General features: G+C 32.2%; 1 long non-coding RNA gene and 1 pseudogene across 1 annotated transcript; both read left to right on the top strand.

Moving 5' to 3' along the window:
* Positions 1-204: 204 nt before the first annotated feature.
* On the top strand, positions 205-4451 carry LOC143062055 (uncharacterized; annotated as a pseudogene).
* A 3574-nt stretch (positions 4452-8025) lies between these two features.
* LOC143063800 (uncharacterized) lies at positions 8026-19528 on the top strand. Its single transcript, XR_012975099.1, has 4 exons — positions 8026-8133; positions 8768-8930; positions 9915-10226; positions 19437-19528. It is a non-coding gene; the product is annotated as an uncharacterized LOC143063800 (long non-coding RNA).
* Positions 19529-19938: the final 410 nt, after the last annotated feature.

Here is a 19938-nt window from a genome sequence, read left to right on the forward strand (position 1 = left end):
AGATTTTTAATGCATCGAAAACGCGTAGCGTTTGAGTGCATTAAGAATTTTAATGAGTAAGGTGTGGCTATATATGATTTGTAATATGACCAATGAAAATGCTATATTATACAGACATTAAATAGTTAATTATTAAGGCGTTGCCAAAATGACGTTATTCCCGCTAAAATTCTGCACGAGCTCTTGTCTGTCTAGAAGCTTAAAATGTCGGAGGCAATGGTTGATTTTTTAGGCGACGGTAAAGAAAACTTTGTCCTCTCTCAAATCTCCGAAGAGGACGTTGATAATTTAGCACTTTCGCAGTTTTGCGGGGAAATAGAGGATGATATGTCACTATCACAAATTGCGATGAAAATAGAGAAGGATTATGCGGATGATGCTTTGTGCCAAGGAGGAGACCGCAATGTTGAGAATTTGACCATCCCACTGCAGTTTCAAAGTTTCGTTTCTAAAGAATATTTTGATGACACAAATTTGGTCGCAGAGAGTGATTTTGATATTTTTCAAACTGCCATTTTTGACCTTGGACTAAATTTCGAGGAAATGCAGGCTCCAAGTGACCGTTTTACTACGGTTGTCACCGATGAAGAAATTTCAAATCTAGTCAATGAAAAAATGAACGCTAACACAAAAAAAGAACACGAAATGGACAGTGGGTGTATTTAACCAATGGAGATCTTTCCAGGCTCAGAACGGGTATCCTATTATTGAGCTACATATGACGAACGCGGAATGTATGAACTATTGGCTAGAAAGGTTTGTTATGGAGACGAGGAAACAAAACGGAGACGAGTATCCACCTAAATCTTTATACTACATTGTGTGTGGTCTCCTTAGACATTGTAGGGACATGAATGTCCACGACAAAAACTTTCTGGATCAGAAAGATGGCCGATTTGCTCATTTCAGACGCGTTTTGGACGCTAAAATGAAAGACTCATTATAGAAAGGACTAGGCACTAAGGTTCGCAGGGCAGACCCCGTATCCGATGACGACGAAGAAAAGTTGTTGGCTAATGGTGTGTTCGGTACGACAAATTCAACTTCTTTGCAATATACTGTATTTTTTTACAACTGCAAACTTTTTGGACGAGCACAGAAATCTTGACCAATCTCAGTTCGAAACTGGAGAAGATGCTACTGGAAGATTTATAAGATTCATTGGTCGAAACAACAAGACGTTCAAAGGTGGTTCAGGCGATTTACGGCTGGATAACAAAGATATCAAACACTATGCAAGAGGTAAGTGTATTTAAATTATTTAGAAAAAAACATGATTTTAAAACGGCAATTAGCATATCACGTTTTATGTATTTTTGAAACAAAAAGAATGACAAAGCCGTGACAAATTTGTTTCAGGCTAAATCTTATAAACTTGTAGAAATCTAAAGACTCCCATATTAAAAGCACGTGGTTGTCTTTTATTTTCACTTTGTCAATCCGTCCGTCCGTCCCTTTGTTTGTCTGTCCGTCCCTCAAAAGCTAGTTATTGTGGGCGCTTCATCTCAAGAATCTCTCGAGCAAGACAGGACGGGGTTGCTGACTGGCCTATATCATTTTCTGAATCTTTAGCTGTTTCCCATGAAATATTTAAAATTTTGCCGGTTGGACCCTTTCTAACTAATCAGTTGAGTTTTCTAATTTTTATATTAATTTTAAACTTGTTGATAAATACCACTTGTTATTTCTTTCTGTTTTTATACATGCAACATAAGTTTAGCGGAGGAAAATACATTTTAAAGTTCATAATTCTTCTTTTGCAGGACCAAGATGCATAGTTGACTTCTATGAAACATACTTGAAGGCAATTGGATCTCACAAACCACTTGTTTCTGATGTCCAAGATAAGCATCGCTACGGAAAGTCCGCGTTAGGAGTGAACAAGTTGAATGGTTTAATGCGTGAAATGTGTGAAAAGGGGGGCTTGGTTGGCAACTTTACCAACCACTTGGGGAAAAGAACATGTGCTACTGTGCTATATCAAGCAGGAATAGATGAGCAACAGATTATGGAAAGGACTGGGCACCGCTCGACGAAAGGCGTTCGAACATACAAGACCGCTAACAGTTACATTCAAAAGCGAGTATCGGATGTCTTGAACCCCCCGTCCGATCGTGATATGAATGACAGTTTACAGGAATCCGTTCTAACCAAAACTGCTGTGGCCGAACCGTTTGAAAGGAATTTGAACAAGAAACCCTGCCTGGGTGATATCACAAATACATTCCGTTTGAATGATTCTGGTGCCGTTACATTCTCAAATTGTAACTTTAATTTTCATTGAATTATTATGTTGCCGAGTTATTAACTGACTAACTTTGAATTTGTTTCATTTATTTTCACTTGAATGTATAAATTACAGTACTAGTAATTAAAATTTCATTTTATTCAGTTTTTTGCTATTTTCAGAGATATTCCCTGTGAGGTTCTACACAAGAGTTTATTTTAGTGCGAATCTTCAGAAAAAAAAACCACACACTATTCTCTTCTTTCAAGTAAAAGAAGTTTACATTTCCCAGGGAAATCCTGTAACAAAAACAACATTGGGAACAGAAAAAAACAAAGAACAAATAAAAAAAACAACTTAAAAAATACAAACAAAAAGAAGTTATAAATAATTTGTTTATGTAAAAAAGAGATGGAGCCTTACTGTCCTTACTGTGCACTTTCAGTGAAGTTAATGCACTGTTTTTGAGCTCCTCCCACCAATGGTTTTCTAATGGGAGATTGTTGAATAATCCTACGACAGTGCAACAACGTTCAAATCGGGAAGTTAATGCACTCCTTTCCAAAACATCAGATTTTAAAGCACACAAAAGATTAAAGAAATTAGTAAAAATCATAATACAAGTATAGTTTATACGGACCCAGTACTGGAATAGCAAGTAAATGTTTGAAAACATAGTATTCAGTATTTGTTGGCAATTCAGACGTCGTCTGTTAATACACGGTTTGCACCATCCTGACGTGAAGAACTTTGGTTTATATTTTAAAATCAGTATGGGTCTCTAAATAAAATGTATGTGGTAAAAAACATAACGACTGTTAACCTTAAAGCAAAACAAGAACTACAATATACTCTATGTGTGCATGTCATGAGTCAAGAGCATATGATTCAATGGTACATGTACACGGTGATGGAACAAATGCTACAATTAAAATGAAATTTTATTTATACGATTTTAGTGCTCATGATGCATGTTTCTGGACACCTTCAAAATTAAGCTCTAGAATGAAATATTTGGACGCTAAATACATAAACAGTTTTGAACATCAATGAATTAATGCAATACAAAAATAAAAACATATATATTTTAAAATTACTTACAAAGTGCGATTATGTTATAACAGATAGAAAATGGCCAAAGGTCGATAACTACATTAAAAAATTGTTTAAAAGCCGTTTGACATGGTTATTATGATTTGATATTTATTGTAACTGTGTTTGGGCTCCTCCCACCAATGTTTTTCTAATGGGAGATTGTTGAATAATCCTACGACAGTGCAACAACGTTCAAATCGGGAAGTTAATGCACTCCTTTCCAAAACATCAGATTTTAAAGCACACAAAAGATCAAAGAAATGAGTAAAAATCATATTACAAGTATAGTTTATACGGACCCAGTACTGGAATAGCAAATAAATGTTTGAGAACATAGTATTCAGTATTTGTTGGCAATTCAGACGTCGTCTGTTAATACACGGTTTGCACCATCCTGACGTGAAGAACTTTGGTTTATATTTTAAAATCAGTATGGGTCTCTAAATAAAATGTATGTGGTAAAAAACATAACGACTGTTAACCTTAAAGCAAAACAAGAACTACACTATACTCTATGTGTGCATGTCATGAGTCAAGAGCATATGATTCAATGGTACATGTACACGGTGATGGAACAAATGCTACAATTAAAATGAAATTTTATTTATACGATTTTAGTGCTCATGATGCATGTTTCTGGACACCTTCAAAATCAAGCTCTAGAATGAAATATTTGGACGCTAAATACATAAACAGTTTTGAACATAAATGAATTAATGCAATACAAGAATAAAAACATGTTTATTCAAACATATATATTTAAAAATTACTTACAAAGTGCGATTAAGTTATAACAGGTAGAAAATGGCCAAAGGTCGATAACTACACTGAAAAATTGTTTAAAAGCCGTGTGACATGGTTATAATGACTTGATATTTATTGTAGCTGTGTTGGGCGGTAATGAATAGAAAATCATGTTTTTACTGAGATGGATATGTATTATTAAAATCTTGTTAATGTGTTTCAAAGAGAAATGTTTTAAACTAGTTTTAACATTTAAAATTATAAACTAGATAATTCAAATTGTTTTATTCTTATTGTCTAGTAAATGTTTCTAATTAAACGATTTTTTGCAAAGATTTATATGTGATAAACATATCTTGTGTAATTCTATGCAGATCTTGAATAAATCTCAATAATATAATTCTTTCAAATCGCAATAATAAATGGTCGTTATATTTAAAAAAAAAATACTATATTCAATGCTTTCAATGCTTTAAAAAATATTGTTGATATGTATTTTTGTATTTTTTCATTAACTTTGATAATAATAATCTTTGTCATATATTATATTCTATGCAGTTTGATATAATATTTATAAACAAACAGACTCTGTAAGGGAATGTTTAAAAATATCGAAATATCGTATATTTGGTAAAATTAATACATCGTTGGATTGAAACCACACAGGGAAAACTACTTGGCTCGAAGATAATATAATTCTTAATTTAAATCGTTCTTGTCGAAAATATAATTAATAAGCATAATTCAAGAGAAAAAGGTCACATTTTTTTTCATTTTTTTCACTGACTATGCGTGAGATAGTTTGTGATCAAAGAAATCAAAACTTTATTTATATAGACCCATGTCGCAGGTTAATAATTCGAGAAGAATAACGAACAAATATAGTGTAGCTAGTACAGGGAATCAAACAATTTAAAGCACTTATTTGAATAACAATAGAAATACTCGTATATGTGTAACTTTGTTATTTAAACACACACAGTCGATCAAATAGTTTATAATTGTATAGCATACAAACTAATTAAGATTACATCTGTAATACTTTAATGAAGAATAAAACACTGGTTAGTAGTGTCTAAAGGGTTTGAACTTCTGATTTTTATAATAAAAAATATAATAACGAAAAAAATTATAACATTTTGCTATCATAAATATATGCCACAACAAATTTAGTACTTTTTGTGATTTATACCATAAATATTGAAATGGATGTAAAGAAAAATAACAAATAAATACATAACCTAACCAATACCTCAAGTTGAGACATCCGAATGATGATAAAGAAAGAATAATAATCGGTGTTTTTACTTTTGAGAAATGTTTGTTTGGAAATTTGCTTAAAACATGTGTCAATGTATGTTTATAGCATAAAACAACGACTTTTCTAATATATACCTATGCTTTACATACAAATTCGTCTGTAGTTCAGGGGTGCTTTTCAGGCGACAAATTGTGAGTTTTGAATATTATACATAACAAAGCGAATTTATATAGCTGTTTTAGGAAAACTTGGTCATGTTAAATTAATTCCTTTTTTTTTAAATAAAAAAACAAATGGAGATTAAGATGTTGCGTTTTATACTACACACACGCTCTTGGTATCGCCTCTGAAACAAAAGAAGACGCCATTTTACGACCTCTCCGGCTTCTAATTCCAAAAAGGATTTTGTATCTTGTCTCATTATAGAAGAATGTTTTGAAAAGACTATCTGATAGTGTTAAAAGGTGTAAAATCAGAGAAATTATATATAGACTTTCACGATGGTATGTATTATTTCGAATCTGCATTTGAATTATTATGTTAAAGTTGAACTTTTCATAAATGTTAAACGTTCCAACTTTGCAACTATATTGTATTATAAAATGTTTCTGGCGAACTCTTTTGATGATCCCCACCCCCATTACTTTGTGAACTCATATTCATTGTCAAATATTAACCCCCGAGTATTTAACGCTAATGAATTTTTGTATGTTATAACTCAAATGATGCTCAGTCGAAAACATATTGAAACATTAACTTTCATTTCTTGTAAGCATCGAAATGTTGCACGACTAGTATTACATTCGTTTTCACATGACATAAACCAATCATGATATACTTAGCAATGCATTATCGTGAATTCCGTAAAATAAACTCGATAATTGCACTCTTTTAATGTCATAAAACAATAGGTAGCACTCTACAGTTAGGTGTGAAGTTTGGAATTTTACCCCCTGTGGATTTTCCAAATATGAGAGCTAGTGTGCAATAAAATTCATTTTTGGATAGCTGAAGATTAAAAAAGCCTTTATAGTGGTTTTATAGGAACATCAAGATTATGTGATTTATGTCATATGGGCTGTTTTCTGTATAAAAGTCCGTATTTGCATATCCATACCAAACATTGGTTCGGTAATTATTGTTATGTTTTTTCACCTTTTTGTCGCACGAACTTTGCGATTAAAATTTACGAAAAAAAGAGCTAAAGACAACCATTATTGCCATGGATACACAAAAAAAGGAATTGTATTTCACTATTCTAACTTTTGAAAACAAATTTATGAAACATAGTTATTGCATACATATGCACAAGTATTACACAAACAGTTTGGTTAATGTATTAGATAGTTATCAACGGTACCAGGATTATAATTTGGTACGCCAGACGCGCGTTTCGTCTACATAAGACTCATCAGTGACGCTCATATCAAAATATTAGAAAGCCAAACAAATACAAAGTTGAAGAGCATTGAGGATTCAAAATTCCAAAAAGTTGTTCCAAATACGGCTAAGGTTATCTATGCCTGGGATAAGAAAATCCTTAGTTTTTCGAAAAATTAAAATTTTTTGTAAACAGGAAATTTATAAAAATGACCACATTATTGATATTCATGTCAACACCGAAGTGTTGACTACTGGGCTGGTGATACCCTCGGGGACGAAACATCCACCAGCAGTGGCATCGACCCAGTGGTGTAAATAGTTATCAAAGGTACCAGGATTATAATTTAGTACGTTAGACGCGCGTTTCGTCTACATAAGACTCATCAGTGACGCTCATATCAAAATATTAGAAAGCCAGGAAAAGAAGATGATAACACATTTTGTATTTAAATTTTAATTTCATTTTCTAACTGTGGAGGGCAACCATATGTGTTGTCAAGACGCTGTTGATGGCGTTGCATCAACGCAAATTGTGACTACGTAGAAAAAGACACAGTTTCCTGCATTTTCTACTTTTTCTCCATTTTAAAGCACATTGTAAAAGTAAAAATAAGAAAAACAAATCAAATTTATGTGTTGTTCGGTCACCCGTCGAATATTTTACGATATTTGAATTATTCGATTAGTTAGTCTATAAAAAATAATAAATGATTAAATTATAACACAAACTGTTGAAATGATCTACATGCATTTGATACTTTATCACAGGGGTACTAGTATAGAAAGTCCCTGGTTAGCAATGGGAGTACATACTTATAATGTGAAAAAAAAATGAAGTCAAATATAATGTTTAGTTTTCTATTTTACTTCATAAGTTTTATACAACAACGCGGGATAAATTGTATAACAAACAATATTCAATAATCCTTTCCTTTTTTGGAACATTTTAAAATTCCTTGTAAACTTTTATTTTTTGATTTCGCAAGATTATTAATTACGTTTTCATTGCATTGTGTATTAATACAAGTATAAGTAAACATCATACGAACCTCCAATTTACAGTTATGAAGATTATATTTAACAGTTCAACTACTAAAAATGTGCTATGTAGTTGAAAGAGGTTTTTCGTCATCAACACAATGTAGTTTTTACTAGAAGACGGCATTACTTTTAACTCAGATATCTGTAGATTTACTTGATGTCCATTCATAAGTTACTTTTAAATCGTCTTTCATATTTAACGAACACGATGAGCATTTTAAAAAGTCGATCATTAGTTATGTACAAACTAGCACAAGATTTATATATGTTTTTCAGTTTTCATACATGAAATTGTGTTGTGTTTTCATCAGAAACAAACAGATGTAGCTTCACGATTGTACACAGGAGCTCAACAGTCATGTTCTTCAAACTATTGATGCTGGTAAGTCACCGAAGTTTTATGATGACTATTTAAAACTTTATTCCTTATTTGTACGAATACATCTTTGCGTTTGTATAAGTGTTCTTACATGATTGACTACTAATATTTTTGTGACTGTTTTGATTGATGAACATAAAAAACAATGACAAAATCTGCAACTCAAAGAAATATTCAACAAAAAATACACCTTGTCAAAAACACTACAATATATGCGGAAGAAATTGAAATGGTAGTTTCCTTTACATTTTGCAGCTTTTTTTTTTAAATGTAAAAGACATTGACGAAGATTTCACAATAATACAAAAAATGTAAAATGTTTTGATCTTGAACATTCTAATGAATATTTGAATCGATAGATATAGGCAACAGTAGTTACCTGTGTTCAAATCCCATAAATAACAGACAAAAAACTTAGAAACCCCAAACAGAGCAATTGAAACAATTTCTAAACTGTATGTCATTGTTGCAGTTTTAGTTTATTAACGGGACTATTTCGATTATTCATTAAAATATTTCTTTTGTTGTTGTTTGTCAATTTTTCTCTCTCTTACCTTCATTTTTAAAAGAATGGTGACAGACATAAGAGTATAGGAGAAAACGATTCCGTCATACAAAAATGCTTGCTTTGTTTTAGGTACATGTATGTGCATCCTTTCCGCTAAAATGCCCTGAACCTGCGCAATGGGCACTGCGTGCAAATGGTCACTGTGCAGATCCATCAAAATACTTTTGTCTAAAGAATGATCTTATCAAGGGATATTCTGAAAACTGCACAAGATCAGATTTTCAACAACCAGGTAATCAATATAGCGTATATCCATTATTCCTTTTTTCATTTCAAGGCTATACACGTCAAAAAGGTGTGATTGGAATGTCTAAATTAAATTAGTCAACTACTTTTTCATATTAATTGACTGACGTTATGAATTGATTTATAAAATCGAAACATTTACTTTGGTGCAAATTCTATTGAATCTATTGAACACCTTCCTATTAACATGATTCAAGAGTTGCAAACGATACCAAGGGGACATTCAAACTCATGTAAAACAGATAACGCCATGGCTAAAAAAAGACCAATAGACACACAATAGTACACAACCACAACATAGAAAAAAACTAAAACAGAGCAACACGTACCCTGCAAAAATGGCATGGGGGTAGGGATGGTGGATGGATGGGGTTGGGGTTGCTGACCGCCAGTGCTCCGGAAGGGTAAGCAGATCTTGCTCCACATGTGACACCGGCGTGTTGCTCATGTTAATATTACAAACCAGATGTAAGTATTAATCACTCTAAACAATCGATTTAAGGTCAAGTAAATCGAAAAATTCCCAATTCAAATATGAATAAGTCAATAAATGAGGGGCGAAAGATACCAAAGGAACCTTCAAACTCATAGATCAAAAATAAACTGACAACGCCTGGCTAAAAAAGAAAAAAAGAGAAACAGACAAATAATAGTACACAAGACACAACTTAGAAAAATAAAAACTAAGCAACACGAACCTCCCATAAACTGGGGATGGTCTCAGGTGCTTAGGTGCTTATTAAGATGCAGTACATTTGGCAATGTTACCATTGGACGGGTAGAATCCTAAAAAAATCCCTTCAGAAGGATGTCTCCGAAATTGTGTGTACTTTGAGCATTGTTGCAAAACAGAACATGTTTAATAAAGAAACTGATAAACACTTAATTCATTGCTATATCAAATATAACAACAATGATCTATTGAAAAAGGAATGTTACATACTAACACATATCAACTTAATCGTTACAGGAAGAAAAGCAGTTCTTCGTGGAGGAATAGATGCAGAGATATGTTCTGTAGAAAGATATCAACCATTTCCAATCAAGTTTTTCACAAATGCTAGTACCAATTGTATATATTTGAAATCCTTTTGCAATGAAGAAGGACAAGTTGCATATGACCCTGGAAATCGTAACACTGATACTACGTGTAGATGTGACTACAGACGTGGTTATGATTTCCTAGTTAAACCAAACAACCCATGCTTTTGTAAACCATTACTAGAAGACTGTTCCTGTTATTTAAAAACCTGCTCAAATAGTAGCTACATACTTTCACCGGGTAAGATAAATTTGTTTTTAACATGTACAAGTGTATCTTTTACTATGTTTTGCTAATCTTTTTAATTCTCAGTTCATTTCTTTTCAATACATCCAATAAATGATTCAATAATTGATTCATTTTATGGATGTTTGTGGATATACATTTGTACTACGGAAATTATATATTCTCTTCAGACACGAGTGTCAGATAAAATTAGATTACCTCAGTATATTTTTTCCATATAAAAAAATAATGAAAAAATTGTGCTATTTCATTTCACAGACTAGTTGCCAGTCAATAGTTTCAAAGACTATTACCACAGTGAATAGTTTTATAATCATATTTCCCGTTTTTTTTAATACTCATTTTTCATTGGACAATACATAATGACGTCATTAACTATTCTTTTTGGATTTTTGCACTTTGCAACTCAAATCTAATACCGTAAACCGTATATATAATCTCTTTGTGTCTGTCGTAATTTCAAATTAGTATATCACTTACGAGAAGTAGTTATGAAAGAGATAGAAAAATAATCCTGACACATTTTTAAAAGATGTAAACTGATAAAGTAAATGTGTGATACGAGTCTGTCGTCGTCTTCATAATCTTATTTGCTTTAAGCTGTGTATATAACAAAGAAGTTGTGGTATGATTGCCAATGGGACAACTTTCCACAAGAAACCAAAATGACACAGAAATTAACAACTATAGGTCACCGTACGGCCTTCAACAATGAGCAAACCCCATACCGCATAAAAGGCCCCGAAATTACAATGTAAAACAATTCAAACGAGAAAACTAACGGCCTTATTTATTTAAGAAAAAATGAACGACAAACAAATATGTAACACATAAACAAACGACAACCACTGAATTTAAGGCTCCTGACTTGGGAAAGGCACATACATACATAATGTGACAGGGTTAACCATGTTAGCGGGACCCCAACCCTCCTCATAACCTGGGACAGTGGTATAACAGTACAACATAAGAACAAACTATAAAAGTCAGTTAAAAAAGGCATACCTCATCAGATGGATAAAAATACAAGTTGACGTGGACGGGTACTTGTACATCCTAACACAAAAAAGACAATAACAACTCATAAAAACATCATGCATCTAACACTAAATTATCAATCCGTACACATCCAACATTCAATTGATTAAGTGTAAAGTCGTCATAAACAGTCAGAGAAAAACATGACCTTGTGCAATCCCAAGATACAGGTATCGACATATTGAAGATCCATGAATGTGTATATGTATATAACAAACTAGTAATATTTAGTTTGCTTTTAATTTACTGATAAAAAAATCAATATTTATACCAATAAAAACAATATTCAATGATCTTATTTCAGTGTTGAATTGGTAACCTTTTAGAATAAATTTAATTAAAGGAGCGATAAGTTTACCAGGATCATTTCTAAATTTCCGGGCACGGTTAACAACATTTCCGTAAAAATGAGGATGTGTTATTCCATTTGAGATAAGTTTTCTACAGGTACAACCAAACTTCAAATCCAAGTCTTTATATGTATGGAAAAATTTAGCAAAGGCTTTAAGTAATTTATGGTAACGATATCTCTGGTTTAATAATTTACCAGTAATACATAGATTACGTTTGTTAAAATCAAAAACGTGACAACAGACACGGGCATAGCGAACGAGTAGTGACATATAAACACCGTAAGATGGTGCCAAAAAACATCACCATCTAAAAATTGAAAATTAACAATAGGGAACGATAAATTCCCCTTTTTGTCGTAAATTTTAGTGTGGAGTTTCCCATTTAAAACCGAAATATTATTACATCTAGGAAAGTTATTACCGTTTAAATTTGATTTATTTAAAGTAAATTCCTTGGGGTAAATTTCAGCAGTATATTGAGAAAATTCTTGATTATTTAACGAAAAAATATCATCAAGATAACGGTAAGGGTTGTTGAATTTATCAATTACATGCAATTTCGACGGATCTTTACTGAGTTTAGTCATAAGCTGTGATTCGTAACAGTACAAACACAAGTCCGCTTTTAAAGGAGCGCGATTAGTGCACATATAGATACCTACAATCTGTCGATAAACTTTGTTGCCGAAACGTACATAAATATTATCAAGGAGAAAATTAAATTTCAATCACCTCATCACACCTCCAGTAAGTATAACTAGCATATTTACGTTTCTCATTGGAGAAGAAGGCTTTAAATGAGTTGCAGCAAATATATTTGTATTCAGATTTACCAAACGACCATTTAATTAAATAGGGATACTTTTGTTTTCCAAAGATGTTTTTACACTTTAAAATTTTAAAATAGTTTATTCCACTATGTTCATATATTTTATTACAATAGTTTAGTATAAGCTCTTTAATAGTAGTAAATGAACTTGTTAAAAAGCACCGGAAGATTAGTTGTAGAACACTTACTAGAGGCCGAGATGAAACGATATTTAAATGTACTTAAGCTAGAATTTATTATATAAACATAAATTAAAGCAAAAGTATTTCTAGTCTTGATTGCAGTTAATGAAATATTTACAAACACAACACGGACTATATAAAAACTTTTGGTTCATCTTGTGCATGGTTATGTGACATTTTTCTTTTCTGTCAGATGATGTATGTAGACTTGTTTGAAAGTTGGTTTGTTCAGTATAATGAAACACTTAATTATTGCTTATGAGTGTAATAGCAAGTTTGTTGTTCTTTTGATACCAACAATTGCGCTCGACTTCGACACAAGCAATAGTTAGTATCTCATGGACAACAAACTTGCCATTACCCTTTTAACAATGCAACAGGTGTATAATATCAAATGTGGATAAAGCGTTTTGGAATTTCCTGAATGTGTCAGTGATATCACATCTTCGTGTACTTTAATGTACTTTGTGATTCCACGGACATTATTCAGTCAGCACTGCAATGCATTGTTTTTGTTAGAATAGAACCGTGCTAATTAATTAAATTGAAGTACCGTTTTCCTTTTAGAAAATACTATGCTTAATCCTAAATACTTAAACCTTCTATCAGTAACAACCAATCAGCGATGCTAGTATAGTAACCACATTAATTTACTGTTTTAGAGTTTTTATGTTGATGAAACGTTGATATATACAGAAAATCTAGCGAACATTTTAACGGTTAAATTACATGAAAAGCTTATTTTACTTTGGGTAAAGATTAAGTCATTGACTGCGTAAATCTGGTATAATTGTCTTAAAGTCGTAAGATAATGGACACTTGTTTGTAACTTTTTAAACGATCCCTCCAAAAATGATTGTATCAATGATTTTTTTTTTTGCGTTTCAAATAAATAAAATATGTGATGTCAAAACACTGTATGTTCTTTAACAGCACATTTTATAATCCCGAACCAATATAGAACTACGGGGGATGATTAAAACATCAGATAAGAAAATCTCATGTAACAGTTCATACAGTGGAGATCACTTCTAACCTCTCATTATAACTGTCAGAATATTCTGTCATAGAACTGTTCTAACTTGTCCTAGAACAGTTCTAGCTAGAACAGTTCTACCCTAGAACTGTTCTAGGTAGAACTGTCAGGATCAGTTCTAGGTAGAACTGACTAAATCAGTTCTAGGTAGAACTGTCAGGATCAGTTCTAGGGTAGAACTGTCTAAAACTGTTCTAGGTAGAACTGACCAAATCAGTTCTAACCGTAGAACTGTCAACAGAACTGACTAAATCAGTCAGGACTGTAGAACAGTTCTAAATGACGTCACTTGCAGAAAGGGCAATTAAGAATTTAGAACAAAAAATCAGTTCCTATTACTTTACTATATATAATAGCAGATGTTTCTATATTTTTTACTGATCCGATGAAAAGTTACATGTACAAATATCGAAGTGGATAGGAGGTTATCCAACTCATCGGAGAAATATTTTTATGAGATTGCAAATGAAACATCATTGTTTACGTTTCTTCGTTCCCCGTTTTTAACAGTCTCTTCGTAAATATAACTCTGCATTTAATTCAAGTAAATTTAATCTTAATTTACCTTGTTTGCCTTGGATTTACATTCATGATTTAAGATTCTGTTTTGACAAATGTTCAAACGAAAATTGTACAGTGGATGAATTATGGGATATCATAGTAATGAACACAGTGTTGTTAAACGCAAGAAAACTATGTACATTTGCACTGAGGTCTCAGATTTGCATTATCTCGTTGCCAAACTTATCCATAACGATAATGAATAATATCTGGGAGTCTGGAACGTCAGAAAAATATACTCGATCTGAACATGAATGAAATATTTGCCACTGGACGTAAGGCTACAAACAAAACCAATCATTTTCCTTCTTCAAATTATATTAACAGTATAGTCAGTATATACCTTTCCAAGAAGAGAACTTCTCATACATGTGCTTTTCATTTTAAAATAAAGTATATGAATCAGTGATGTGAGTGTTGGATGATGCCGTTAAATAGTTTTGTTTAAAAAAAAAACCATCATGAACTACTGACTTAAAAAGTCACTTTTTGTGACGGTTCATTATTTCATAATTTAAGTTTGGATGTAACGGATCTTCTGTCGTTATTGTGTTATCAGCGCCCATAGACATAAGTTAGTCATGTGACCGTAATGTCATCAACGTTTTTTCATGGTTTGGCAAGGTTTAAAATGGAATTTAGAATTAAATTATAAGAAATGACTTATCATTTTTTTCTGTCTATTCGAAATAACATAAAAAATGTGATGCACACTATTAAAAAACCCGCTTCACGCATTTTACATTAAAAAAGTAAAATGATCAGTTCTGGCTGATGCAGTCATATATGGTCAGATTTGGTTGATGCTGTCAAATATGGTCAGTTTTGATTGATGCAGACACATATTTGTGTTACATGAGTCAGTTTGAAGTATGAAAACTACTGATGTTTGTTCAATTTCCAATATTGCAGTTATTTATATATACTACAGTAAAAAAAATATAACTGAAGTACTGTGCAACTATATAGACTCACATAAAAAAAAGCAAATATGGTCAGTTTTGGTTGATGCGGTCAAAAGATTTTATTATACAACTCAGTCTGAAGTATGAAAACTACTGACATTTGTTTACGAGTCAATACTTTGAATAAAAAGAGGATAATTTATACTGGCACTATAAATTCATGCGAACAAAATTTTGAGGTCATTGTTTTCCAATATTGCTGTAACTTGTATATTACAGTCCCTCTTGACCTAAAATTATAACTGAATTACTGTGCAGCTTTATAGATTTGCAGAAAGAAAGAGCAAATAAGGTCAGTTTAGATACAATACTTTGGATAAAAAGAGGATATACTGGCACTATAAATTCATGCGAACAAAATTTTGAGGTCATTGTATTCCAATATTGCTGTAACTTGTATATTACAGTCCCTCTTGACCTAAAATTATAACTGAATTACTGTGCAGCTTTATAGATTTGCAAAAAGAAAGAGCAAATAAGGTCAGTTTAGATACAATACTTTGGATAAAAAGAGGATATACTGGCACTATAAATTCATGCGAACAAAATTTTGAGGTCATTGTAATCCAATATTGCTGTAACTTGTATATTACAGTCCCTCTTGACCTAAAATTATAACTGAATTACTGTGCAGCTTTATAGATTTGCAGAAAGAAAGAGCAAATAAGGTCAGTTTAGATAGATGCTGTCAAAAGATTTTATTACACGACTCAGTCTGAAGTATGCAAACTACTGATATTTGTTTACGATTCAATACTTTGAATAAAAAGAGGACATGCTGGCACTATAAATTCATGCGAACAAAATTTTTAGGTCATTGTTTTGCAATGTTGCTGTAACTTGTATATTACAGTCCCTCTTGACCTAAAATTATAACTGAATTACTGTACAGCTATATAGATTTGCAGAAAGAAAGAGCAAATAAGGTCAGTTTAGATTGATGCTGTCAAAAGATTTTATTACACAACTCAGTCTGAAGTATGCAAACTACTGATATTTGTTTACGATTCAATACTTTGAATAAAAAGAGGACATGCTGGAACTATAAATTCATGCGAACAAAATTTTTAGGTCATTGTTTTCCAATGTTGCTGTAACTTGTATATTACAGTCCCTCTTGACCTAAAATTATAACTGAATTACTGTGCAGCTTCATAGATTTGCAGAAAGAAAGAGCAAATAAGGTCAGTTTAGATACAATACTTTGGATAAAAAGAGGATATACTGGCACTATAAATTCATGCGAACAAAATTTTGAGGTCATTGTATTCCAATATTGCTGTAACTTGTATATTACAGTCCCTCTTGACCTAAAATTATATCTAAATTACTGTGCAGCTTTATAGATTTGCAGAAAAAAAGAGCAAATAAGGTCAGTTTAGATAGATGCTGTCAAAAGATTTTATTACACGACTCAGTCTGAAGTATGCAAACTACTGATATTTGTTTACGATTCAATACTTTGAATAAAAAGAGGACATGCTGGCACTATAAATTCATGCGAACAAAATTTTTAGGTCATTGTTTTCCAATGTTGCTGTAACTTGTATATTACAGTCCCTCTTGACCTAAAATTATAACTGAATTACTGTGCAGCTTTATAGATTTGCAGAAAGAAAGAGCAAATAAGGTCAGTTTAGATACAATACTTTGGATAAAAAGAGGATATACTGGCACTATAAATTCATGCGAACAAAATTTTGAGGTCATTGTTTTCCAATATTGCTGTAACTTGTATATTACAGTCCCTCTTGACCTAAAATTATAACTGAATTACTGTGCAGCTTCATAGATTTGCAGAAAGAAAGAACAAATAAGGTCAGTTTAGATACAATACTTTGGATAAAAAGAGGATATACTGGCACTATAAATTGATGCGAACAAAATTTTGAGGTCATTGTATTCCAATATTGCTGTAACTTGTATATTACAGTCCCTCTTGACCTAAAATTATAACTGAATTACTGTGCAGCTTTATAGATTTGCAGAAAGAAAGAGCAAATAAGGTCAGTTTAGATAGATGCTGTCAAAAGATTTTATTACACGACTCAGTCTGAAGTATGCAAACTACTGATATTTGTTTACGATTCAATACTTTGAATAAAAAGAGGACATGCTGGCACTATAAATTCATGCGAACAAAATTTTTAGGTCATTGTTTTGCAATGTTGCTGTAACTTGTATATTACAGTCCCTCTTGACCTAAAATTATAACTGAATTACTGTACAGCTATATAGATTTGCAGAAAGAAAGAGCAAATAAGGTCAGTTTAGATTGATGCTGTCAAAAGATTTTATTACACGACTCAGTCTGAAGTATGCAAACTACTGATATTTGTTTACGATTCAATACTTTGAATAAAAAGAGGACATGCTGGCACTATAAATTCATGCGAACAAAATTTTTAGGTCATTGTTTTGCAATGTTGCTGTAACTTGTATATTACAGTCCCTCTTGACCTAAAATTATAACTGAATTACTGTACAGCTATATAGATTTGCAGAAAGAAAGAGCAAATAAGGTCAGTTTAGATTGATGCGGTCAAAAGATTATATTACACGACTCAGTCTGAAGTATGAAAACTACTGATATTTGTTTACGATTCAATACTTTGAATAAAAAGAGGACATGCTGGCACTATAAATTCATGCGAACAAAATTTTTAGGTCATTGTTTTGCAATGTTGCTGTAACTTGTATATTACAGTCCCTCTTGACCTAAAATTATAACTGAATTGCTGTACAGCTATATAGATTTGTAGAAAGAAAGAGCAATAACGGTCAGTTAAGATTGATGCGGTCAAAAGATTTTATTACACGACTCAGTCTGAAGTATGAAAACTACTGATATTTGTTTACGATTCAATACTTTGAATAAAAAGAGGACATGCTGGCACTATAAATTCATGCGAACAAACTTTGTAGGTCATTGTTTTCCAATATTGCTGAAACTTGTATATTACAGTCCCTCTTGACCTAAAATTATAACTGAATTACTGTACAGCTATATAGATTTGTAGAGAGAAAGAGCAATAACTGTCAGTTAAGATTGATGCGGTCAAAAGATTTTATTACACGACTCAGTCTGAAGTATGAAAACTACTGATATTTGTTTACGATTCAATGCTTTGAGTAAAAAGAGGATATGCTGGCACTATAAATTCATGCGAACAAAATTTTGAGGTCATTGTTTTCCAATATTGTTATAACTTGTATATATTACAGTCCCTCTTGACCTACAATTATAACTGAATTACTGTACAGCCCCCTTTTTATGGACGATCAATGCATTTGAATGAGGACAATAAATTTTAGTTAGATCCCCCCCCCCTTTTCTTAAACTGCTGGATCCGTCCGTATTGGTTTGGGCCGGAATAACGTATTACATTAAGGTCAGATAATTTTGTTATGTATAAAACGATTCATCCTGACTCCCCGAATGACAAATGTAAAATAAACGAAATAATAATGCCCCCCTCCCCCCCCCCCCCCAATATTAACGGCTTAATTTATGTTCAAAAAATGAAAGAAAAACAAATAATTTATGTAACACATCAACAAAAGAAAATCACTGAATAACAGGCTCCTGACTTGGAACAGTCACATACATGCAGAATATGGCGGGGTTAAAACCGGCAAAATAGCAAAACTCTTTATAATATTAATCACTATTTTGCCGAAGCCTTTATATTTAGACAAAGAGTTCTTAAATATTAACCAAATCAATTCTAGCCGTAGAATTTATAAATCAATTTTAGCTGTAGGATTTATAAATCAATTCTAGCCGTAGAATTTATAAATCAATTGTGGCCGTAGAATTTATAAATCAATTCTAGCCGTAGAATTTGAAATCAATTCTAACCGTAGAACTGTTCTAGAAGTAGAACTGACCAAAGATTTGGTCAGTTCTAGCTAGAACTGTCTAAAACTGTTCTAGGGTAGAACTGTCAGGATCAGTTCTAGCTAGAACTGTCTAAATCAGTTCTAGGTAGAACTGACCAAATCAGTTCTAGCTAGAACAGTTCTAACCTAGAACTGACTAAAAGGTGTCAGGCTGACAGTTCTACATACTGTTCTAGAACAGTTCTCCTGACAGATTCTGACAGAATTTATGAGAGGTTAGAACTGATCTCCACTGTAAGTACTATCTCAATTTATAGTTATTGATATGTTGGACATATAATTGGACATACGTTATAAAACATGACAAAATACCTAACTTCTACTTTTATTATTTTAGACTACATATGCATGTATAAAACGAACACTACTCTAGTGACACAATGTCGACCAACAACAAATGAAAGGTAAGTGCTTCATCAATTTTCTATTTCAGAGAATTGATGTTACTCAATATGCAAACATACTTAGTAAATTTAGTAAACAATGATATGCTGAAAAAAACTGAAGTTTGGTTACTCTGGATTATGATAACAATATTTATTGCTATACTCTGTAATGACATTGTTGACTAAAGTTCACAGGATAGATGAATTTGTATAACTTATGATATATATAAAAAAAAGTTGTGATATGATTGCCATTGAGACAACTCTCCACAAGAGACAAAATGACATAGGAATTAAGAACTATTGGTCACAGTACGGCATTCAACAATGAGCAAAGCCCATACCGCATATTCGTATGTCTTTTCGTTTTCTAAGCAAATGATTTATAAGCATCTATGGATTTCCTTGATTGATCATTTTATACTTAAGTTAATGTTATCAAAATTGATGTGG

The sequence above is a fragment of the Mytilus galloprovincialis genome, chromosome 2 (assembly GCF_965363235.1).
Source record: "Mytilus galloprovincialis chromosome 2, xbMytGall1.hap1.1, whole genome shotgun sequence".
Classification (NCBI taxonomy): domain Eukaryota; kingdom Metazoa; phylum Mollusca; class Bivalvia; order Mytilida; family Mytilidae; genus Mytilus; species Mytilus galloprovincialis.